Here is a 14137-nt window from a genome sequence, read left to right as displayed (position 1 = left end):
AAATTGGGGTGATCTATTGCTTAAAAGGGATCCACTCAGTTGTTTGTTTTAACCAATATAGGTCCCGTTTGGTAGAATTATAAAAAAGTGATTATAGTTTATACCTTAATAGCATAACAGCTTATAACTTATAACTGTGAACATAAGCTGATTTTTGACTTATAAATTAAGTTTCTCCTTCCTCACTCAAAGAATAAGTTGATTTTTGACTTACAAAAAACTATAAGCTGTATTGTTAAGCTGAATCAAACACATCAAAATAACTTAAATTAAACTAAAAACTAAAATAAATTAAAAATAAACCCTACCAAATATAACCATAATTGGAAAAAATTTATTCATTTACTTGCCAATGAAAGAATATAATAAATTTTGCAATGTAATAGGAAAAGTCATCACAGTACTCACTCATGTTTAACTGCATAAAAATAAAAATGAAAAAATGATTTGAAATCCTACCTTTTTATATTTGATCGGCAATTTGAAATTCTACCTTACCATGAACTTTTACGATAAGGTGGATTTATTTATTTATTTATTATTATCATATAATAAAATGTTTGAAAATTAATAAGTTAGATTACTGAAATAATTGGAGTCCTTTTATCCACTCGAACAATGAACCTTTGACTTCCCACTACTCTAAAGAACTACTATATAAATTACTAGACCAATTGATGAGTTGGAATCTGACAAGGTCGAATGTTAAATTTTTTTTTAGGCCAACTACAACTATAAATAGTTTTAAAAATCAAAATTAATGTGATGGCTGGACAACCGAATGATTAGGATAGTAGGGACACTGAAACATCATAAAGAAGACAACACTAAAGACATTCATTCCCTCCCAAAGTTCAAATCTTAAATCATATCATGGTACAGAGCACATGAGAAGAAACTAAAAAATATATTTTTTGTCTTTTTTGAATTAAAAAATTAAAAAAAAAATATTTAGGTTAATTTTTTAACTTTTTATAAAAAATTATGTATAAAATGTGTACAGTTTGGGCAGAGTAGTGGGCTCAATAGGAGATAGGAAATGATTGTCTCCTTTTCGGATTTGAATTAGACGATGCTGTTCGGCCTGTGGAGGCCTATCACGGGTCCCATTTTACTAATCGGAATCGTTCAATATGTAGAACTCGTCGAGTACTATATACTTGTAAAAAATCACGTTGTTCGGATATCGATAGCTATCTAATTGTATTAGTTTTTTGTCAACTGTTAACTACAACATCATCTATTTTTTATACAAAACTGATTTGATTATATAGTTAGCGATATCCGATTAATGTGATTTTTTATAAGTTTATAGTACTCGACGAGTTCTATACATTGAACGGTTTAGATTATCAAAACAGGACCCGTGATGGACCCCCACAAGCTAAACAGCACCGTGTTGTTTGTGCACCCCACCTGTGCAATTTTTCTAAAAAAGTCAGCAAAGTCTGTGAGAAGACAGGCACCAGTTGTAATAATTAAGTGCAAAATTAATTTTTGTTATATTTTTTTTTTGTGAATAGTAATCACTATGCTTGGTTATCATTTTTCAAAAATACTTTTCAGAAAATTTTACTTTTTTATTTTTCATGTTTTTTTGTTTTTACTGAATTTTTTTTAATATTTTGAACAATTTTTTTAATTTTTAAACATACATAACATACATATACCTAAAAAGTAAAAAAAAAATTTGAAAAAAACCTTTTAAAAATTCACTAAATACCAAAAATATATTTAAAAAAAAATGAGAATTCAGTACATTTTTTGTATTTTTATGTATTTATTAATTTTGAAAAACATTTTTTCACAAATTTTTTACTTTTTAGATACATCTAAGTAAGGCGCATCTAAAAAAGTAAAAAAAATGTTTAAAATTTTAAAAATATTCACTAAAAATAAATAAAAAAAAAACAAGAAAACCAAAAAACTCAATTGTCCCTTTCTTTTGGAAAAATGATCCGGACCCCCTTTTCCTCCACCCTCTTTGACCCCCTCTCTTTTTAATTAGCCAATTTTTCTTTTTTCTTTTTTCTTTTTCTTTTTTTCTTTCTCCTCCAATCATCACCTACCACATGTGTGTGGGGGTTGTGGGGATGGTGATTGGAGGGGGGTCTCAATCACATCCCTTATGTTCCTTAAGTTTCTCATTTTAGGGCTCTTTTGGGAATACACTAAAAAAGTCAGCTTTTTAGCTTTTTTAGTCAAAAAATTAATTTTTTTACCCAAAACAACTTAGCTTTTTGTCAAAAAAATCACCAAAAAAGTCAAAAAGATAATTTTTTACCAACTTTCCAAAACACCACTTAATCATCAAAATATATTTAATGTAACATCTAATTTCGGTCCATTTTATTAATGGAATTTGTCACATAAGGTCAGCTTTGTTTTTCGGCATGAGAGGCAAGATTGGAGTAGCATGGATGTGAGTTTCACTCATGGCATGTTTGGTTGTGAAATGAACAATGGGAACTAATGGGTTTAGTAATTCTATTGAGTAGGTGTATTAGCTTGGGTGAGTGGGAGGTGAGATTAAAAAAATAATCTAAGAGATTAATATTGAAAAGAGTGTTTTGCCCCTTGCCTTATATCAATAAGCTTTTTTCTTCAATTCTACATTTCATTTGCAAAGATTGGAAGAATATTAGTGTCATTTATGATATTTTATATATTAAATCCATGTAAAATAGTAAAAAAAAACATACAAAATTATGCTATGGCATTGTTAATTCAGTAATATACAAACAAAAACTATTTATCTTACATTTTTAACCTAATCTCACCTTATTACTAATTTGTTACTAATCTTTTCAATCAATTCTACCGTACTCGTAATCTCATTCAATCTAATTTTCTAAACAAACAAGACCTGAGTGTCTTGTCATGCCATTTGTCATCACATGGATATCACCAAAGTATAGATAAAAATGACATTTTGGCTATGCTATACTTTTTTGGGAGTAAATTGAAAAATATTATAAATATTAAAGGTTTAAGTGAAAAAATAGTAAAATTTAAGTGTAATTCACATGGTTGCCAACGTCATATTTTGATTTTCCACTCAAAATTGGACGGAAGTTTATTTAAAAAGTAAATTGGGTAAAATTTCAACCATTAAAAAAAAAAAACTTTAAGAGTCAAAGTAAAAAATAAAAAAAAAATTAGATGGGCAAAGTGTAATTCACCAAATTTTAATTTACGTAACACATACATAGTCTTCTATCATTTAATGGTACGGATAAAGGTTGATACCATCTCTTTAATACTAAAACTAACGGTAACCCGTGCTATGCACGAGCAAGTAATAAAAAATGGTAAATATTGTTCAACATGTTAAAAATTAACAATTAAATACTATGATATTTATTTAGATGGGTATTGAAATAATATATTTAGTGATCTTACTATATTTAATTAAATAAATTTTAGAAGAAAAAAAAGTTGAACTGAAAATTAAGAGTAAGAGTGGATTCTGTAAATATAAGATATAGATAAAAACAAATTAAATTTAAATTTGAAGATAAACTATAAATATATATATATATATATATATATATATAAGAAAATTAGACAAATCCTAGAAAAATGAGGTAGAGAGAAATTCAGTAATTGAAAAAAAAAAAAAACAAAGTTGAAATTTAAAATTAAAAAATAAGATAAGACAAACTTGAAAAGAAAAATAAAATCTAATATAACTCTAATAACAGAAGAAATGGAGAGGGTAATAATTAAAAAATTAGATAAGAGTGAAATGCCACTTATAATTTTTTAAAATTAGTAAAAAAAAAACTAAAATAAAATCGAGGTAGTATGTTAAAAATCATATAAGATTTAAGTGCCACTTATAATTTTTCAAAATTTAAATTTTGTGTAGTTAAAAAATAAGCAATTATGTTATTTTATTATACAAATTTTAACTCTATTTTGTGTCTACTACCTATAATTTAATCAAATTTTGTCTTCTAAAGCTACTTAATTGAAATAAGAAAGAATAAAAAATTATAAGAATATAGAAAGTGAAAATCAGATAAAAATAGAATAAACTTAATTAAAAATCAAAAGCAATAATCGATCCTGTAAATATAAGATAAAGATTAAAAAAAAAAATCAAATACAAATTTGAAGATAAATTATACGAATATAGAAAGAGAAACTTAGATAAATTGCAAAAGTAAAAGAGAGCAAAAAACATAATATGAGATTTAAAACATGTGTTTCTTTTCACATAAGATGCTAAAAATTTTGCATAATTGGTTAAATCACCCGTTTAATTTCTTTAGAACGTTATTTTTGTTCTCCAATCTTTTTGCCTAATTTCATATTGTCATAGAAGTTAGGTTTTGAGATTTATAAATTTATTTATTTATTTATTTCAAATATCCTTGGGTAAGACATAAATTGATGAAGAAATTTGAATTAGAGTCAAACTCATCTTTTATTTTTAAATATTTTGAAAATCTTTTTTCTTTAAATATTTTGAAAATCTTTTTTCTTTAAATATTTTGAAAATCTTTTTATATCCATGCCATAAGTAATTAAAAAGTGAAATAAAAAATAAAAAAAAGATAAGAAAAAATAGGAAAATAGAATGAGAGAAGAATGGATGTGTTACGTAGGAAAGAGATTCATGAGATGTTAGGATTGAGAGTTTTGTTTTGATGAAGAAATTTGAATTAGAGTCAAACTCATCTTCTATTTTTAAATATTTTGAAAATCTTTTATCTTTAAATATTTTGAAAATCTTTTATATCCATGCCATAAGTAATTAAAAAGTAAAATAAAAAAGATAAGAAAAAATAGGAAAATAGAATGAGAGAAGAATGGATGTTCTACGTAGAAAAGAGGTTCATGAGATGTTAGGATTGAGAGTTTTGAATTTTTTAAGAGATCACTACATTTGCTTATATATATAGTATAGATAGATATGTATATTTTATCCTTAATTATCTATGTATTTAGACACTATTTACATCAATTTTATTTTCTTTAATCTTATTAAAAGAGAAATTGATATAATTATATTAAATTTATAAATTTAATATTTTTTTTCAAGCATGAAAGATAATCAAAGTAAAACACCACTTAAAAAATATTTTGTGATACTATGATAATACTAAAAAAAAATATTTTATGATACTATGATAATACTGAATAATTACCCGTCATATGAACAAGCAACATTCATCATTAGCTTGGAGGGCAACATTCATCATTTGCTTGGAGGAATGTATGGAACAAACGAGACATCAACAATAAAACTACCTCCCACATGGATGAATGTGTGAAGGACATCATCATTCAGAGCTATATTTAGCAAAGAAAAATGTTTTGGAGCTCTAATGGATTGTGGGTCCCACTGTGATAGTGATGTTTGTGCCTTGTGGTTTTTATTTTTTATTTTTTTGACTTTTCATGTCATTAGAGCTCATTAAAACTCATTGATTTAGAGAGATGTATCATTGTTATTTAACAAACTTCTTTGACACAATGACTTAAAAGCCCCACTACTACGTTAACCTCTAACTGATTTCTAACATAACTAACCACCTTTCCCGTCTCACTTTCATGCGATCGCCGACATTTGATGAGATTCTTGATAAAATAAAATTTGAAAATGATAAGATGAAAGATAATTTTCGTGACTGTATCAGCAAAATGCTAACCATATAAGCTTTCCAAACTATTGCTCAAAACTTTTACAAAATTTAGATTTGATTTTGAGAGTGGACACTTGAGATTAAATGAGATCAATTATAGATGCTATGTTTTGGGTTAATGTATATGGGTATTTTATGGACAAATTAAAACGTATGATAAAATATTAAATAAAAATAATAATACATGTTAAAATATTTGTTTGATTAGTGTGGCACCTATGAAGTATGGATACTTCAAAAAGGGTGACGTATCCGTATCGGATACTTATCGGATACCGATACTCCTCGGATACTCGCGGATACGTATCGGATACTTCTTAAAAATATCGGATACTTCTTAATTAATTTTTTATTAATTTTGAAGTATCGGATACTCGAAATTACATATTACTTATAATATTTTGTTTAGTTCTTTGATAAGAGGAATATAGTGAGAGTTAAAGTAATAGAATTTGTCAAATTGATGTATCCTTGTTGTCTCTCTCACTTCTCTCTCGCTTTCTCACTCTCTCACGTTTCTTCTCTCTACTCTCATTCTTTTTTTGATGTTGGCATGTAAGAATGATATTTAATTTGCATTTGCTTTTGCTTTTGCTTTTAGTTTTGGATGTTTTATGAATGTTTGAACACTTTTAGGTTAATAGGAATCCCTCTCTTTATTTATTAATTTATTTTAAGTTTTATTTTCATGCATATTACATTATTAAAATTATAATTTTTTTTTTACGAATGTATCCCCGATGTACCCGTATCATACTTTTTCAAGTTTTGACATATCGCCATATTCACATCCCCATATCACCATATCCGTATCCGTACTTCCTAGGCTATCATTGATGACTTAAAAAAGTATATTTGCTGAAATTTTTATTTAAGAATGGTTTTTTGGCTTTAGCTAAGGTCTTGTGATATTTACTGATAAAGGGGAACAAGTTGAAGCTATTGACGTTGAAGACTCTTAGTTTTATAGGGAATCTTTCTTCTTTATCACGTTGTCTTTTGCTTTAGGTTTTATTTTTATGCATACTGCATTACTAAAAATTGTTAAAATAATATTTTTTTACGAATGTATCCCCGTCGTACCCATATCCTAATTTTTCAAATTTTGTCGTATCGCCGTATCCGTATCGTATCGTATCCGTATCCCGTATCTCTATCCGTGCTTCCTAGTGTGGCACTCACTTCAATGTGTAAAATTATTGGAGAATACTATGTGCGCCGTCTCTCGCTCCTTCTCTCTTCACCTCTTCTCATCAATTAAATTGCTTGACACAGTTTACTATTTATTTTTTGATAACTTGGTATCCGACATATTGAACTAACTAATTCAAAAATCAATCTCACTATTCACTTGCAAGGGTCTTAATCAAAATCAGGACTTTGGATATATGAACTGATTTTAAAAAATTATTTCCACTTAGAAAGTTTTAAATGTGTGATCTTGGAAGGAGTATACCCTAAGCCCCAAGCCCCAAGCCTTAGCAATGTTGCTAACCTATCCATGCAAGCCAAAAAAAATAAAATATTAATTGCGAATATCTGACATGAAATGGGTCACATCCATTACATATGCATGCCCTGAAACCTGCATTTAGTAGTTTTTCTATTTTTAGCAAACACCCTTATCTCTAACTCCATCATAAATAGTGCCCCAAAATCCACGACTTTTCATTGCATTGGATTAGATCATTAGACCAATATTTTTTGCTCCTAATTAACCCAATGGCTAGATTTAGTAGGACCATGACTCGCACATATGGACTACCATTATTGGTGCTTGTAGCAGCCCTAGTTGTTTGAAAAGCTAGGGTTCTTCTTCCACTTGAAACAAATGTTAGATAATGTCTCAACGGGACCACATATTTAAATGTAGTGTTATCATTTATAAGAAGCCTACAATTTAAGTGATTCAATTTAGTCAATAGGCTTAAGGGTATATGTGTCATGGACCTAATGTGTAGATACTAGTTGAGTAATTTCTATTTCTATGAGGGGCAGAAATAGAAATTAAAACAAAATTGGTTAAGTTGGTTTTCATTCTCTTCAAAAAAAACTGCCACACATTTTTGTTTTTGAAAATCTATTTTAACCTTAAGTTGTTATGGTCCCTAATCCTGCCTAGAGTAAAGAACTGCCAATTTTTTCTATATCCTCTCAAGGAGAAACTTAAGGCACTCAAAAGGAAAGGATTGGAAGGCAATAACAAAAGGCAATTGATAATCACGCTTCCGTTCAACGATGGATTCGGGTATGTTTTTTTGTCTTGATTTCTTGATGATACACATGGTAGATGATCCAAAGCATAAGGTTTTGTGTTCTGAAATTATGTTTACAATTGGTATCAGAGCCGTTATATCATGTGTATTATTAGAAATTGATATGCTTTATTCATCCAATTCGGTTTCCTGATTTTCGGATTCTGTTTTTTTTTTTTTCTCTGCTGCAAATTCTGTTTGGTTTCTGGAAATGTAAAATAATTGAGATGGATTCGGTGGGTAGTTCATCCTTCTAATGGATAAATGCATGTGTATATATATATATGGATGATTGTATGTGTGAAACAGCGCACTATTATGTTGAAATGGGCTTCCGCAGTTATATATATTATGAATGCATGTGTTTATAAATCCTTCTAATGCATCAATTTGCATTTGGATTCTATATTTCAAAGTTCATGGAATCATGTATATATATATTTATTTTCATGAGGTTTATAATTATGAACATCATAAAATATATATATATATATATATTTCCGTCTGCGTTACATTTTCTGGATGTTTGAAAACAGAGCACCATTGTGTTATTATTTTCACAACAAAGAAGTGTCTTGGTCTTTGGAATTTATTAATCTATTCATGCATGTGATTTGTGGCTTGATCTTTGGCATTTTCTGGGTGTTTGAAAACCGAGCACTATTGTGTTCTAATTTTCATATAAAGAATTGGTTTGGATTTTTTCACTTGATGCATGTGATTTGCGGTTTAAAAAAAAAAAAACTATTTTTTTTTGGACTCGTCAATTATATATATATATATATATATGTATGTATATAATTGGGATTGCTGCAAATTATATAAGATATACGGGGTAACACATTAAGAAATCTTTAAATTTAAAGTAATTTCATACAACGTCTACAGCAATTTAATTTTCTAATGTTCTAAATATAAGTCAATTCACACAAGATGTCACAAAAGTGATCTCTCTTGCCTAGATTGTTTTATATGGAATGTTTTGATGTTCATGTATGTGTATCTCATGCGGGTATTTATCGGTCCAAAGACATGATTAATACTTGGCAAAATTACACACACATTTTGTGGTGATAAACATGTGTCAATTGTCAAGGAAACCTAATGTGAATAATAAATTCATCAAAAGATAGATTTGTTATTTGACATAACTTATTGTCAATGTTTGATCATTACACCACGAATACTACTTACAGTTAATATCACTACCCAAAGGCTTGGTATTAATGTTGTACTAGGTATCTTGAGATGTTCTCATTAAATTAATTTATTTAGAGATTATTTGTTTGGTAACTTAATGTGAGCATAATTGTTTATTCCTTTTATTTTATTTTCTATTCAGCTTTAATGTCGACTACTTCAATCTCTGCCAACATGAACAATGTTCCAATGTTAAATAAAACAAACTTTAAGGACTGGAAAGAGAACATATTGATTGTTCTCGGCTGCATGGACATAGACTTGGCATTAAGAATGCCAAAACCGAATGATCTCACTGAACAAAGTACTCCTGAGGAAATTGTGTACTTTGAAAAGTGAGATTGTTCTAACAGACTAGGTCTTATGATCATGAAGCGTGAGATTCCAGAAGTCTTTCGGGGTGCAATAACAGAGGATGTTACCGTTGCCGGTGAATTTCTTTCAGAAATTCAAAAGCGTTTTGCTAAAAATGATAAGGCTGAAACAAGCACGCTTTTAGCAAGCTTGATTTCAATGAAGTATAAAGGCAAGGGTAATGTTCGCGAGTACATCATGGAAATGTCTCATCTTGCTTCAAAACTTAAGACCCCAAAGCTCGACCTATCTGATGATTTGCTCGTGCATTTAGTTCTTATCTCTCTTCCTGCACAATTTAACTAATTTAAGGTCAGTTATAACTGCCAGAAGGAGAAATGGACTCTCAATGAGCTCATTTCATTTTGTGTGCAAGAGGAAGAGAGATTGAAGCAAGAAAGGACTGAAAGTGCTCATCTGGCAAGCACCTCCAAGCATACGGGCAAAAGAAAGCATAAGGGAAAGGAAGTTGCTGCTCCTAAGGGTCCGGAACCAAAGAAACAGAAAGTGCAGGATGGTTGTTTCTTTTGTGGAAAGCCCGGACATAGAAAAAAGGATTGTGCCAAATACGTCGCCTGGCGTGTAAAGAAAGGTACATTTTATGTTTTGGTCTGTTCTGAAATAAATTTAGCTTCAGTACCAAGAAACACTTGGTGGGTAGATTCTGGTGCTACTACTCACATATGTGTTTCTATACAGGGTTGCCTGAACTACCGAAAGCCAACTGATGCTGAAAAATACATCTTTGTGGGTGATGGCAAGTCAATAGAAGTGCAGGCAATAGGGCACTTTAGATTATTGCTGAAAACTGGTTATTATTTGGATTTAATAGACGCTTTTGTTGTACCGTCCTTTAGACGGAATTTAATTTCTGTTTCTATATTGGACAAATTAGGATATTGTTGTTCTTTTGGAAATATGAAGTTTAGTATGTCTATTAATTCAAATGTTGTTGGTATTGGTTTACTTAATGTGTTTGATAATCTATATTTGCTAGAAACTATTGCATCTTATAATGAAACCTTGCACGTGGAATCACGAGGTACAAAGCGTAAATTAACTAAGGAAAATTCAGCCTCATTATGGCACAAACGCCTAGGTCACATCTCTAAATCTAGAGTTGAGCGCCTTGTGTCTGATGGAATTTTGGACTCTCTTGATTTTTCTGAATTTGATGTCTGTGTTGAGTGTATCAAGGGAAAACAGACCACAATGAAGAAATATGGTGCCCATAGGACTACAGATGTCTTAGAATTAATTCATACGGACATCTGTGGGCCATTCCCTATGGCGTCTTGGAATGGTCAACAGTATTTTATCACATTCATAGACGATTATTCCAGATATGGGTATCTATTTCTTATCCATGAGAAATCACAGTCTTTGGACGTATTCAAAAAATTTAAGGCCGAAGTTGAGTTACAACTCAACAAACGGATTAAAAGTGTTAGGTCCGACCGTGGTGGTGAATACTATGGCAGATATGATGGATCAGGTGAACAACGTCCAGGACCGTTTACAAAATACCTGGATGAATGTGGCATCATCCCACAATACACCATGCCAGGATCACCTAGCATGAATGGTGTATCTGAGAGACGAAACCGGACTCTTAAGGATATGGTAAGAAGTATGATCAGTCATTCTACTTTACCAGAGTCCCTTTGGGGTGATGCTCTAAAGACAGCAACTTATATCTTAAATCGGGTGCCAACTAAAGCAGCTGCAAAAACACCTTATGAGCTTTGGGTTGGGTGAAAGCCTAGTCTAAAACACTTACATGTGTGGGGGTGTCCTGCTGAGGCAAGGCCTTATAAACCTCATGAAAGAAAATTGGACTCTAAAACTGTTAGCAGCTACTTTATTGGCTATGCCGAACGATCACGGGGTTACAAGTTTTATGATCCCACAAATAGGTCAATATTTGAGACGGGAATTGTAACATTTTTTAAGGATGTTGAGTTTGGGGAGAGAAATCCAGTTAGAGACATTGTCTTTGAGGAGGAAGCAGGAGTAATCCCACTTCCTACTACTACTTTTGACCAATTACAGGTTCCTATACCTGTCATTGCTCGAGAAGTAACTTCGGATCCTCAACCAGACAATGTTGTTCAAGACAACATAGTTCAACCCCTCATTCAAGATGAGGTAATTGTTCCTGAGGAACAAACTCTACGACCTCAACCTCAAGAACCTATGCCATTAAGGCGATCCACAAGAGAAAGGAGATTTGCAATTTCGGATGATTATATTGTATATCTCCAGGAACATGAGGTAGAAAATGGAATGTCGAAAGATGATCCAATCAACTTTCGTCAAGCCATGGAAAGTTCCAACTCTCATAAATGGAAAGAAGCCATGAATGAAGAATATAAGTCTATGCAAGACAATAAAGTTTGGGAACTTGTCTCATTACCAGTTGGTACGAAGCCCGTAGGTTGTAAATGGATATTTAAAACCAAAAGGGATTCAAATGGTAATGTGGAGAGGTATAAGGCACGTCTTGTAGCCAAAGGCTTTACTCAAAAGGAAGGAATTGACTTTAAAGAAACTTTCTCTCCAGTTTCTTTGAAAGATTCTTTTAGGACAATTATGGCGCTTGTTGCATATTTTGATCTTGAGTTGCATCAGATGGATGTCAAAACAGCTTTTCTTAATGGTGACATTAAAGAAACAATTTATATGGTGCAGCCAGAAAACTTTGTGTCAGGAGACCCAAAGAATATGGTTTGTAAATTGACTAAATCCATCTATGGACTCAAACAAGCTTCTCGTCAGTGGTACTTCAAATTTCATCAAATTCTCACTTCGTATGGTTTTGAAACTAATGTTGTTGATGAATGTGTGTATCACAAGTTCATATGTTGATATGTTGCTTGCCACAAACGATATAAACTTATTGCATGACACCAAGAGATTTCTATCTAAGAATTTTGAAATGAAAGATCTTGGTGATGCTTCATTTGTATTAGGAATCGAAATACACCGAGATCGTTCTCGGGGTATTCTGGGATTATCACAAAGGAGCTATATCGAAAAAGTACTCAATAGATTTGGCATGCAAAATTGTAAATCAGGTAAAATCCCGGTTGCTAAGGGAGACAAGTTTAGTCTCAGCCAATGCCCGAAGAACAGTCTTGAAATTCAAGAAATGCAGAAGATTCCTTATGCCTCGGCTGTAGGGAGTCTAATGTATGCCCAAGTATGTACGCGTCCGGCTATTGCGTTCATAGTTGGCATGTTAGGCAGATATTTAAGTAATCCTGGCATGGATCATTGGAAAGCAGTCAAGCGTGTTATGCGATATTTACAGAGAACAAAGGAATATATGCTCACATACAGGAGATCGGATAAGTTAGAGGTCACTGGATATTCCGACTCCGATTTTGCTGGATGCCAAGACAGTAGGAAATCTACATCAGGCTATATTTATCTGTTAGCTGGCGAAGCAATTTCTTGGAGGTCTGCAAAGCAGACGCTCATAGCTTCATCCACCATGGCCGCAGAATTTGTAGCATGTTATGAGGCATCAAACCAAGGGATATGGCTGCAGAATTTTGTCACTGGGTTGCGTATTATGGAAGGCATTGAAAGACTACTTAAGTTATATTGTGACAATAAGTCTGCAGTTTTATATTCCAATAACAACAGGAGCTCGACAAAATCAAAGCATATTGATATCAAGTTCCAAGTTGTAAAAGAAAGAGTGCAGAGTGGACAGTATTTCATAGAGCACATTGGGACAAACTCCATGATAGCGGATTCACTTATGAAGGGACTACCACCCAAGGTCTTTCATGAGCACACTGCTCATATGGGTGTTGTTTTATTTGAGAACATTTTGGTTTAGTGGGAGTTTGTATTTATATTACTGCTTTATGTCAGCCTTGAGTTTTATCTATGTAATTAGATTAATTTCTGCAGAAATGAAGTATTCAGTTTATTACACTCTGTTACGTATTGTGAAGTATTGATCTCAATAAAGTTAAGTAGGACCAGTTAGAAATAGGCATGTATGGATCACATTACATGTAATTTCTATGCTACGCATCCATGATTGATCTATGTCATTTAGCTGTATTGGTATACGTGACCATTGGTGGGTCGAGTTACGATTAATGTAACGAAGACCGCTTTGATCCTATATCAATATAGTTAATGGACAAGATTGTTTGGATACCCTCAGATCATGATAACAAATTTCTGAGCTCACTAAAGTTAAGCACATTTTTCAGGTTACATATGTGGTCTAGTGGGAGATTGTTAGATAATGTCTCAATGGGACCACATATTTAAATGTGGTGTTATCATTTATAAGAAGCCTACAATTTAAGTGATTCAATTTAGTCAATAGGCTTAAGGGTATATGTGTCATGGACCTAATGTGTAGATACTAGTTGAGTAATTTCTATTTCTATGAGGGGCAGAAATAGAAATTAAAACAAAATTGGTTAAGTTGGTTTTCATTCTCTTCAAAAAACTGCCACACGGTTTTCTTTTTGAAAATCTATTTTAACCTTAAGTTGTTATGGTCCCTAATCCTGCCTAGAGTAAAGAACTGCCAATTTCTTCTATATCCTCTCAAGGAGAAACTTAAGGCACTCAAAAGGAAAGGATTGGAAGGCAATAACAAAAGGCAATTGATAATCACGCTTCCGTTCAACAATGGATTCG

Source organism: Camellia sinensis, chromosome 6, assembly GCF_055761805.1.
Source record: "Camellia sinensis isolate YWXY chromosome 6, ASM5576180v1, whole genome shotgun sequence".
Taxonomy (NCBI): domain Eukaryota; kingdom Viridiplantae; phylum Streptophyta; class Magnoliopsida; order Ericales; family Theaceae; genus Camellia; species Camellia sinensis.
This window is presented reverse-complemented; position numbering follows the sequence as displayed.